Raw genomic sequence first — 13,137 nt, 5'->3', positions numbered from 1 at the left:
GCCATTTTTAACCGCATAAATAACCATTACCACAGAATAAACTGGAATATGTCTCGTATAATTTACAGCAGCAATTGTCGGTTCAAAAGCCAGATGGTGGAATCAGCCTTGATTAAACAAAGAAATACAATGAATCTCTCAAGAGGCGCCTGGGATTCAGATATTGTAGATAAAATCTTCCTCCAGCCAGCGATTAGGAAGATTAAAGAGAAATTGTCAACTGGAGTGACTTAACGGCTGACCTATAGATCTTCTGGTATAAGTAGCGTTTTTCTGTACTAATGATCCAAAGAAACATGGCGAAAAACTTTCGTTAGTATCAGTAGTTAATTGCGTTATTTGAGAAGTCAGTTTACTTAATTTTTGCTCAGTTGGTAGGATGAAAATGACATGAAAATTCCTGAAATTACCTAAACTATACCACATTATACCACGTTTATATTTTCTCCAGTAAAGACAATGTATTTATGATATAATGCAGTCTGTTCAGTTGCATTCCTGGGAAATGTATAAGTATATAGAGATTTATATTATGTATCCTTGACTTTCCAACAGCATGAAACACAAACTTCAAGCAAATACTAATTTCTTTCCTTCTTAAAAATATAAAGGCGGCTTTTGACGTGTTTATTCATTCTATAGCTGCACATAAAACACTGTCGTAATTTTTTGCATTATTGATAGGGCTCGTAGTGACCACAAAGTTAAAACGAAGGTTGGGGTGAAAAAGAGTTCCAAAACGAGAGGAGCCTAACGTAATAACATCCCATTTCATTGATGCGGGATTTCATTCGAAACCGACTAAAAAATCGCAAAGATGTATTGTGAATGAAATATACCTCAGGAATAGTAGCTTAATAATTGAGAGTACTGGGGAAGGAGCCAAAAAACAACAACATAACTTTGATGCAAATGTAAGAATAAGAAAGAAAAGTTCGTAAAAGCAGGCAAAAAATTTCCCATGAACCATACATTTTTACATGAATTCTTGTAACTTTAATCCACTAAAGGGACCTAAAAATGAAGCAGAGAGAGAGAGAGAGAGAGAGAGAGAGAGAGGGGCTCTGTCCGTGATCTATCTCTGTTCGTAAGTCACCATCGTATTAGCATTGCAGAGTTCAGGTTTCATATCTAAGATCGCTTTTTCCCCCCTTGAGATGGAAACGCCATCTTGGGAATATTCTGGACATGTCCACTTTGTACAGAGTCGTTCAGAAAGAAAAAATAGGCCTACTGACGCAGAGGGAATGTACAGATAAGCAATAAGTCTAGAGAGAGCCGCGCGGTTTTCCTTTGCACATTTCACTCAAGACAGTGTAATAGATTCGAAAGAAATATTCTTCCCAAGTAAAGCTATATTGTATTTAGCGCGGTGACAATGATGATTTACAAGGGCTGATTTCATTGTTTTCCTACTGAGCAAGAAAAAGCTAAGTATAATATCCAGGTAAATAAAACGAGACCTGTGCAGTGGCATTTGTGTAAATTTTACAGCAAAATTTACTGCTTCGTTGTTTTAGTTGCTTTAATATTAAGCTGGAAAAAGTGAGCAGAAAGAGTATAATAAATATTGTGTAAATTACTGTTAACGATCCAGTAACAAATTTTTAGAGTTCTCGGCTAGCACTCTGCTAGGCCCGAGTTCGAGTCTCAATGAAGAATTAGAGGAATTTATTTCTGGTGATAGAAATCCATTTCTCGGTATAATGTGGTTCGGATGCCACAATAAGCTGTAGGTCCCGTTGCTAGGTAACCAATTGGTTCTTAGCCACGTAAAATAAGTCTAATCCTTCGGGCCAGCCCTAGGAGAGCTGTTAATCAGCTCAGTGGTCTGGTTAAACTAAAGTATACTTAACTTATTTTCAATGTAGGTCTCCATACTCTTACCGTTGGTGTGTTGAGAAAGCTTCAAACCCGGCAGCTGGTGTTTGGTGCTTTGAAACCATCTCTTACACCAGAGAATTTTTAGTCAGCGAAAGAAAATCCATTTTCTCATACCTCTTTTTTGCAGAGCTATCTTGATCATGGTTATTACTATTTTCATTAAGGAAGAAGACCCTGTAGTACTCATATCTCATTATAAATTATGCCTACCTCAGCAGAGTTTAGTTTTCCTCTGTAGGGGAAAAATCACATTATAATTGTCCCATATTTATTTCACCCTGGGAAGGTCATGGACATACTAAGGGACGTTTTCGTTTTACTGATATAAAAATACAGTTTAGTACATAATCCAAGTTCTTCGTTGGAATGGTGGTTAGAGCTGTCGCCTGGGACGCTGTTGACCCAGCGTTCGACTCTCCGACCGGCCAATGAAGAATTAGAGGAATTAATTTCTGGTGATAGAAATTCATTTCTCCTCATAATGTGGTTCGGATCCCATAATAAGCTGTAGGTCCCGTTGCTAGGTAACCAGTTGGTTCTTAGCCACGTAAAATAAATCTAATCCTTCGAGCCAGCCCTCTCTAGGAGAGCTGTTAATCAGCTCAGTGGTCTGGTTAAACTAAGATATACTTAAATCTTTTAGTACATCATCCCTTTTCGATGAGAACATAGACTTAATATGTCTAAGCTTTATATGAACATCTTCAAAAACTTCTCTCTGCTAGGGTCGCTTATAAAAACTGGTGACTCGGATCCATTAAATGAACTCACCCCATAAGTTACAAAGTTTGCACTCAAGAAGAATGGCTGTAAGCAAATTCAAGCCACCACTAATATCATTTGGAATAAGTTCGAACATATACTTCAGTAAGGTTTTGTTTGAATGTTGTTCTGTTTGAACGTTGATTCATAGATCCAGGAAGGTATTTAGAATATACAGTTGTTACTTACTATATGTGCTTACCGGTTTGACGAAACACAGGTTGAGTGCAAAGCACTGATGACCAGTGGCGCAGAAATCTAAGATAGGAAGGACCGATAAGAATGCCTGTAATTATTGCAGTCATTTTGTATACTACTCTTTGAAACGGGCACATGATTCCATAATTTACCTTTATTTAATATTTTTTCGCTACAAAACGGAATGAAACTGCTTTTACAGGTGTTTTAACCCATTCGGTAACCTGAAGCTGGAAAGACTGGGAATGCAGGAAAATAAAAAGTGGAACAGAAAATACTTGAACGGGTCAGTCAGTTTCTCTTTTGAGGTATTGCGTTTTTGTTACTAAAAATACTTCGATTGCCTATCCGCCATTTCATAAATCCCAAAATTTTTTGCCGTTGCGTAACCTCAACGATTATAGTTTTTTTTTTTTTAGTAATATGGAAGGTTAAATAATTTCTTTAACTTCATTCTGCCACACCTTTTGGGAATCAATCAAGATTGAATAAAAAATCAACTTCAAAAATCATCTAAAAAAAAAAATCCAATATTTAAGAAAAATCAACTTAAAAATCATTAAAAAAGAAAAATAAATGAAATATGTAAGAAGTAAAAAAAAAAGAGGTCAATTTGATTACGATATTTTTTGTAGTTTGCCCTCTTTTTGATGATATATATAAGAGTGTCGGTTCCAGTTCTCAGTTTGTGACCTATTCCATCATCCCAAATATTTCATTCTGTGACCATTTCTCAGATCGATTTCCACTTTAACCGGGATTTCTCGGAGGTTCTCTCAAGAGACGGAACCGAATTCCTCCTGACAGAAACGCTGATGTCTCGGAAATTTGCGACGTGCAGACGAGACATCAAAGTCGCAACGTTCTTGTGAATATGTAGCAATTGTCAAATATCCCTGGAATTTTCTCTCGCACCGAGACTGAAATACATTAGGTTGCCCGTTGCATTAGATGTGATCTCCTTTCCTTTGTCTCTTTGTTTGTTCGTGTCCTCACGCTGTTTCCTCTCTACTTCGTCTTTCCTCTCCCAGCTCCATTAATATTGCTCATTAATGATGCAGCAAGGGGACACTATCGAGGTGAATTAGTTACATTTCCCAGACAAAGCGTCAAGTCCCTTTTGTGATGCCGATACAGTGTGGTCTTTGGTGGTACATTCCGTTTCTTACACTTCATCACGATCTTCAGTAACGTAGTCATTCGTGTCTCATATAGCATTCTCTTCACTAATGCCAGTCGGGATCCCTCCACAAAGGAAGCCCTTATATGCGCTAGGGTATAGGCTAACATACACCCACGCACCCACACACACACACACACACACACACACACACACACACACAAACATACATATATATATATATATATATATATATATATATATATATATATATATATATATATATATATATATTACAGATGAAAAATAATGGCTTGGAAATAAAGTCAGAAACCGGTCAGGACCTACACCCCGTTTTTTATTTTTCACCTGTGGTAATGTGTGATAAATGAATCATGTACAAAAGTTATAATAATCATATATATATATATATATATATATATATATATATATATATATATATATATATATATATATATTTATATATATAATTTATATATATGTTATATATATATGTATATATATATATATATATATATATATATATATATATATATATATATAATTTTATATATGTGTTATATATATATGTATATATATATGTGTGTGTATATATATATATATATATATATATATATATATATATATATATATATATATATATATATATATATATATATATATATATATATATATACATAAAGTAGCCCTCATATATGCTAGCCATAAGAAGTGTGGTGTGGGCCAACCGACCAGAGCATAACAAAAATTTGGTTGTTGGCGGTTAAGATTACGCCGGCTTTTACCGGCACGGACTTTTGCCGAAATGCAAGGTGTAGGGTGTTTTGCTAGATAAGTGGTCTACTGCGGACCTTAGGACTCTTCTGAAGTAACAGAGACGACAAGAGTTTAGATAAATCTATCTTCTATTAGAGAGCAAACAAAAAGTAGTTAATCTAAAACTCGGTCTCTAATTGGTGGATGGGCCAGATGGATAATCCGGATTTACTCAAGGATCACACGTCTCTCTCTCTCTCTCTCTCTCTCTCTCTCTCTCTAACTGTGTTGTCCCCCTACGACTTTATCTGAGAGCATAGCTATTGCATCCAATGTTATTTATTGTAAATTTATTATTCTTCTTTGGTTGTTACTTCAAGATTTCCTTACATGTAAGCAGCAACGGGATCTTTAGCGAACGAAGATGTATTGTTTTTGGAGTTCCACAGGGCAATGATCTTGGTCCACTGTTATTGTTATTTTTAGTATATACAGGTGATATGGTTGTTGGCCTAGAAAACAACACTGTTCAGTATGCAGATGATGTAACACTTGTGGGTTTTGTAAAGTCTCCACTTATGAGAAACGAAGCTACCCTTAGTCTCAGTCAGGATAAGTGAATGGCGTAATCAGTGGGGTACGTGGCAGAACCCCAGTAAAACGAAAGCACTATTGATTAGCAGATCTCGTTCAGTTTTTCTACCCCACCCTACCCTTCAGGCGATGGGAATCTGCTGAATGAGTGTGAAGCGATAACTATTCTAGGTACAACTTTTGACTCACATCTTACTTTTGAGAAACATCTAATGAAAGTGTCAGAAAATGCAGCACGAAAGTTAGGTGTTGTACGAAAGGCCTCATATGTTTACGACAGTGATAAAATCAATGCAGCCTGTTCCAGGTCATTTGTCCTTCCTTTACTAGAAATACTATTCTCCGGTTTGGATGTCTGCTTCTGTCAGAGATTTATCCCTTCTAGACAGAGTGGTTCGTGGTGGTAGGTTTCTGTTTCCTAATAATAGCAGTTATGACTTGGACCATTAACGGATGGTCTCTTGTTTGTCAATTTTTTACAAGTTGTACTTTAACACAGGTCTTTCACATGCTCATTTGATCCTTGATCCCCCTTTCCTGCCGAAAGCAACCAAATTTGCTGAACAGCAGCACCAGTATGTGGTAAATGTGCCTTGCTGTAGAACTTCTCAGTTCCAGAGGTTCTTTATTCCTCACACTGCTGGACTGTGGAACAGTTTCCCTAAGGACGTCATGCAGCTGGAACTTCAAAAGTTCAAGCGAAGATGCAATGTATCACTACTCTAATACTAATAGTTACTTAATTAAAACACCATATTCTTTGGAAGCTTGACTTTCAAGTCAGTGGACCCTTCAGGGTTGTTCAGTATGAATTGGGTTCTTCTTCTTCTGAATTTTATATATATATATATATATATATATATATATATATATATATATATATATATATATATATATATATATATATATATATATATATATATATATATATAGATAGACATTTAGATAGATAGATAGATAGATAGATTGATAGATAGATATCAAGATAGATAGATAGATATCAAGTATCTATATAGACCATATATATATATATATATATATATATATATATATATATATATATATATATATATATATATATATATATATATAAAGATAAAATCCACAAAGGAAACGGAAACACTGGAGTGCTGAGGCCTTTCGACACTACGTCCTTTACTTAGCAGACATTATCTTTATTTATATATTCATCACGTTCCATATTTTCATTAGCTTCAGTTATACACACACACACACACATATATATATATATATATATATATATATATATATATATATATATATATATATATATATATACAATATATATACATATATATATACATATATATATATATATATATACATATATATACATATATATATATATATATATATATATATATATATATATATATATATATATATATATATATATATATATATATATATATATATAAGATTCATCAGGCAAACCATAGTTTTCAAGCTTTCCTCTGCCTCTTGATCCAAGGTATCCAAGCTTACAATATCAATCCAATGGTATAGTCCAAATGGTTTTTACTTAGTTGTCTGGTCCCAGGGACCCTTGTAACTCATTCTGATGTTTCATCGATGATAATGGCCGAAACTAAACTGAATACACCTCTTTATTGAAAGAAGAGACATGTTTTAAGGACCCGCTTCTCCCTGACTCCTTTGAAATGCTTCTTATTTTTTCTTTTTCATATTATCTATAATTACTCATCTACCGCATTTATTTATCGTTGGTTTTGCGATCTGATGATTTTCTTTCTCTATTTTGTGCTTGTCTTTTTTTTTAATCGGTTACTACAAAAAATTTGTCTTAATTAATGTAATATCTAGGTCAGAGAGATGAGCACCTAGATGAATTATTATTATTCATATTATATTGTTACTGATCTTATTTATATTCTTATTTCTATAATTTCTTTGACAGTTGAGTGCTTTCAGATTTTTGCTTTTATGCCCCATGGTGTCGCTGGACAGGAAACTTCCATTTGCTCACTAGTTAGTTGTTATTATGGTCTTCATCATTATGAAGAAAATAATGAAATTTTTGAGCTTTTGAAATTAATGCTAATTTTCCATGACAGTAAATCTCCAGAAAATGTCGAATGACTTTCATCAGAACTGCCTCGCCGATTTTTGTCAATGTCATTATTAGTAGAAGATTAATTGACCTTTTCTCGAAATTCCTTTCTTTCTCAAAATTTCCGTCAAAGATACTGTGACTATGAAATTTTAAATTTATTGCTGGTTTATATTTCTATTTTCTCGAAGTCTTAGAATCTCTCTTATTCTCATAGTTTTAGTTTATTTAATCTAAACTTATTTCTTGTGTTTCTTCAATTTTTTCCGTTAATTTATCCTTTAGGCAATTTGCTTTGTCACTGCCTGTCTCTATCATTAAAACCTTTAGAATAAATGTCATCAGATTTAGAGCCTCGATGGCCAGGTCGGTAGAGCAGCATCTTCGAATTTCATAGAGGTCTGTGGCGCGGGTTCAAATCCGCAGCCGACTGTCAGAGAGGCGGTCACTTCGCTATCCGTGTAGACACCCCGGGATTATGTATGTAATCAACGGATTTGCTAAAAGCAATGTATGCCAATCAAAAACTAACTCTCGAACTGTCGACCTAACCGCTGCTGGGAGAAAGCGAGTTGGTGATTTGGTATGTTACATGTACATGCGCTACCGGGGTCTAAGCTGTGTCAGGCAGGGCAGCCGAGCGAGACTACGGTCTATTCCAAAGCCAAATCAAAGTCCTTCAAAAGAAGGCATCGTGCTTACCCCATACAAAAAATGGGAAAAAGCACGTTAAAAGAAGAAGAATAAATGACATCAGATTTCGACGAAAATGCAAAGAAATACAATCATAAATTAAAAAGAAGGGAAATAGCCAAAATGAGATTTATTCAGTGTAAGCAGGCCAAGTCTTCATGACATTTTCGTTACTAATTTTTTTCTCTCTGCTAGAAAATCTCAGAGATGCGAGTAAGATTGCTCGGGTGCTGTAGGAAGTTATTTATTATTTATGATTATCGCATCTTTCCCATGTGGCTTCTTAATTCTGGGTACGCTGTATCCGCGGTTCCTCATAATATTTGTCGTAGTCATTAACAGAGCGCCAACATCAGCAGACTGTTCGAATAATCATTGCTGCGACGATTTAGAGCTTGAGTGAATTTACTGGAATATCGGCTTTTATGTCATTAAAAATCAAATCTATCGTAAAATAGCGTAAATAAGGAAAATTATTCTTGTTTACACAATTATTCGTAAATAAGGAAAATTACCCCTGTTTACGCAATTATTATTTCATTTTTATATTAACACAGTCTTATTTTTTTATTTCAAAATAAATTTATGTCGTTTTATTATTCCAGAATGAGGTAAAAGATATCTGTTACATAAAGTAATTACGCAAAAGTTTGTAACAGCAGCAAAGATAAAATGATATAAAATTGGGGAACTGGATGTACCTCACAGCGAAGTGTCGTGGAGACGAGATTTGGTTCAATTTCTATAGGTGTCTTCTAAATTGAATTCGTGGCTTTTTGTCAAGACAAACATAAGAACAAGAAGTGGTAAATCAGTTCAAAAGAAAAGCTCTGCATTACTCAAGCGGCGACAAGAGAATTTATGGATTCTATTGTCATCTCCAGAACCCACCTGTAAGTGGCTTCTTAGCCATCAATCCTCCTGTATCACTATTTGAGTAGCAAATAAAGGCTCTCTCATATGATATTCATTTGCAAAATAACACTTGTGAAAAGTGTTATTTTGCACCTTTTCTTTGCATGATTAACCTCATATTCTCAAGGTATGGAACTACTTTTGGTCTTATATAATGCCTCAGTATTTATGGTAGGACTGACAGGGATTCGGTTTGAGACGGGTGAAGTACTCGAAGAGTGAAAACGATCTTATACAGCGGATTACGAGCTCTAACAGAGGCTAGAGACTTTCATAATATTAGGGCAATAACGCCATTGTTCAGGATAACAGACCAATGATTTTCATTATGACGCTTTCAGTAAAATTCAAATATTATTGTAATGACTGTGATGATGATATTAAGTTTTTCTGACGATGGAGGTAAATATTGTCATCATCATGATTATCATCAGAAATATCACTATTTCCTAAAAAATAGACTTCTGATTCGAAGTGCGAGAAGTTTGACAGCTTTATAAAATTTTTAAAAACCCCACCAGTTTTGGCTATTTGTCTGTCCGTCCTCAGATCTTAAAAACTACTGAGGCTATAAGACTGCAAATTGATGTGTTGATCATCCACCCTCCAGTCATCAAACATACCAAATTGCAACCCTCTAGCCTCAGTAGTTTTTTTTTTATTTTATTTAGGGTTAAATTTAGCCATGTTCGTGCATCTGGCACCGCTATAGGTGCCAACACTGGGCGTGGCTGAAAGTTTCATCGGCAGCGGATGAGAGTTTCATGGGTCTGTCGCTGAGAGTTTTATACAGCATTATAAGCTGTGCAGAAAACTCGCTTGCGCCGAATAAACCTCGGCGAATATTTTACTTGTTTTATTAGGCATTTGTCGGTCTTCTACACGTACAAAACATTCATTGCCTCAGTCTTTATGGACTCTTTGCTCGCACAACTTTAAAACTTGTCATACATAACACATTGCACTATTATCATTGTGGCTTCACTGAAACTAGAATTAAATCCTTAGGATTTTTAATTTTTATTTTGATTTAAGGCCCTTGTTTGGTCTCCATATCCTAAAATTTCGGTGCACATTCGTTATCACTTCTTCGCCTCTGCTATTTTTCCTTTTCTTGAGTTCCTCATTGGAGGGGTGGGTAGAGCTCTTGGCTAGCACGCTGTCGGCCCAGCGTTCGACTCTCCGACCGGCCAATGAAGAATTAGAGGAATTTATTTCTGGTGATAGAAATTCATTTCTCGCCATAATGTGGTTCGGATTCCACAATAAGCTGTAGGTCCCGTTGCTAGGTAACCAGTTGGTTCTTAGCCACGCAAAATAAATCTAATCCTTCGGGCCAGCTCTAGGAGAGCTGTTAATCAGCTCAGTGGTCTGGTTAAACTAAGATATACTTTTTTACATTGCTTTTGAACATCTATCTTTTTTCACGTAACACTGTAGTAATACAGAAGCCAAATCAAGTACCCCTAATAATAATAATAATAATAATAATAATAATAATAATAATAATAATAATAATAATAATATCATAGTGGTCATGTCATAACTTACTACAGTAGCTGCAACTTTTTGTTTTGAGCGTAATTTGAATATTTTGAAAAGCCGGTTGATTTTTATACTGTCACTTCTTTTGGTTATATAGACTACATGCCATAAAGTAACGAGCCCTTTCATTCCACAAGGATCTCCAAGCTACTGATGCTCTGATAATGTTAAATGGAACGCAAATCTACAAGAATTTATTAATAGTTCCAAGAAAATGCAATTTGTCTCTCGAGAGCCATTTTGATAATAGGAGCTCGTATACCCTGCGGCTGTGGGTGAGATCACAATGTGTTTTCATAAAAAAAATAACTAGTACATAATAATTCTTCAATTACGGTGCTTACACCTTATTTATAACCGAATTATAAGTGTACTCACTCAGCTAAGTAAGTATAATTAATTCATTAAAGGGGCGTCGCACGCTCGTAAGTAAGAGAATCTTGTCTTCCCTCCTCCGCTTGTCGTTTATCCCAGCACGGCGGGTATTTCATTTTTATCACCATTTCTCTCATCGATTTCCGCTCCAGCCGAGATTTTCCGCAGCTCCTCCTCGACGCGTCGAGACAGAATTCTCTTCTTACCTAACATCTCTGACAGACTCTTTGATAGTCTGGAGATTTTGGCTGTACTGATGTCGTGTCAACGTCACGACTTTTTCGTGAAGCTGCTGCTGTCAAATATTCTTTTCTGTCACTTTCTCGTTACGAGTGGGTTATGTAATGCTGTCTGTTTAATTAGGTGTGTTCTGAACTCTATGTTCGGTTTACTTATCTCTCCCTATAATATAATGACAGTTCATCTTCTCTGTTTATTTCACTGCCCTCTTAGAATCACTTAATCACTTGTGAAATGTTCGAAGTTTTTTATCCTTTTTTGTGTTATTATTATTATTATTATTATTATTATTATTATTATTATTATTATTATTATTATTATTATTATTTCGCAGATTTTCATAATACATACAATGGCCATTCCTCATGCAATCTCATCACTTATCTCTAGTATGAAAAAACTCAGGACGAATTATGTAAAGGTGCGAGCACATTGTTACGAAAAAGGTTAAATTTCAACACAAGGTGAATTTTCTACTTTACGACTTGGAAATCAGTACCAGGAAGAAATGAATGCCCTTGTTCACATGAGTCTAACCTGTACACTGTGAATGAAAAGGTACACGGGCAGTGATTTAGGCTGATTTGAAATCATTGGAAAGAAACAAATATCCACTGAAAATAAATGATCAGGGCATGAAAAATAATACGATGATGATGCATCTCAACCAGGTATTTTATCCGGAATACTTCAAGATATGAAATGAAATATACTGGATAACCTCCTGCGCTAAATGCGTTGCATAAAAATGCTGCAATACAATTGAGGAGACTATTACGAGACGTGAAAATATCCTTCTTAACCTTCTTCTGCTATTAGGAAACGTACAGCAGTACAAACTGACGATGAAAGATTGTACTGCAACAGAAGCTAATATAAAAAATTCAAAATGATCTGCACAACCTTCTTCTGTGATTAAAATAAATCATACTAGTACCATTCGCATGATAAACTGGTGCACTGCAGTGAATGAGAATGTCAAGAACAGTAATATATCCTACGTAAACTTTCCTACGATGAAAAAAGAGAAATTCTTTAACCACGGAATAAGAATGAACGCTTTTATACTATATTTTGTACAGATAGAAAATATCTGCTTCTATTATGCATCATTATTAGTTCTCTCCCTCTCTCTCTTTCTCCCCTCTCTCCCCTTATTCCCCTCTCCCTTTGATCAGACGGCATAGCTTTTCCTTTCTTCATTATTTTTTAATTCGGTCTGTGTCTCTCTTGATCGTTATTCGGTAATTATTTGAGTGTCTCTGTGATGACATTTCTATTTCATTTTTGTTTTTTGGTGAACTAAAATCAAATCTCGTAGCGTTACCTTCAGGGAAATCTACAACCAACGCCCGTCCTAATCCTCTACTTAATTTACTCGGAATGCTAGACTGGATTAGACTCGAACCCTCTAAGGATTTCTTTCTGTCATTTAATAAAAGAAAAATCCATCAAAATCCTTCCAGGCTATTAATTTCATTTGATCTTTTTAAATCCTAGTTTTTGTTCTCTTCTTTTTATTCATCTACGTTCAGTTTTCTTCATGTGTATGTCTGATATTCTACTGAATATCAGATATATACATATTCCATAATTTCAGTTTTCCGTTGCATTTCCGACTGATGTGTGTGTTCTCAAGTGCCATATTCATCTTTGCTTGAATTTCAAATGTATGCTTACATGTAAACAAATATTCATCCATCTATCAATCTACAAACGCACATACACAAATTTAGAAACATGCAATATACATACATATATATACTGTATGTATGTATATATATATATATATATATATATATATATATATATATATATATGTATGTGTATATTGTATTTATAAATTTGTATATAAAATTATTTTCAAGATACGTTATTTCAGACTGAAAACACTAGATAGATGGTCCTGCCAGAGGGGTCTTTGTCCACATGTAAGGTCCCA

This window comes from Macrobrachium rosenbergii, chromosome 4 (assembly GCF_040412425.1).
Source record: "Macrobrachium rosenbergii isolate ZJJX-2024 chromosome 4, ASM4041242v1, whole genome shotgun sequence".
NCBI classification, from domain to species: domain Eukaryota; kingdom Metazoa; phylum Arthropoda; class Malacostraca; order Decapoda; family Palaemonidae; genus Macrobrachium; species Macrobrachium rosenbergii.
This window is presented reverse-complemented; position numbering follows the sequence as displayed.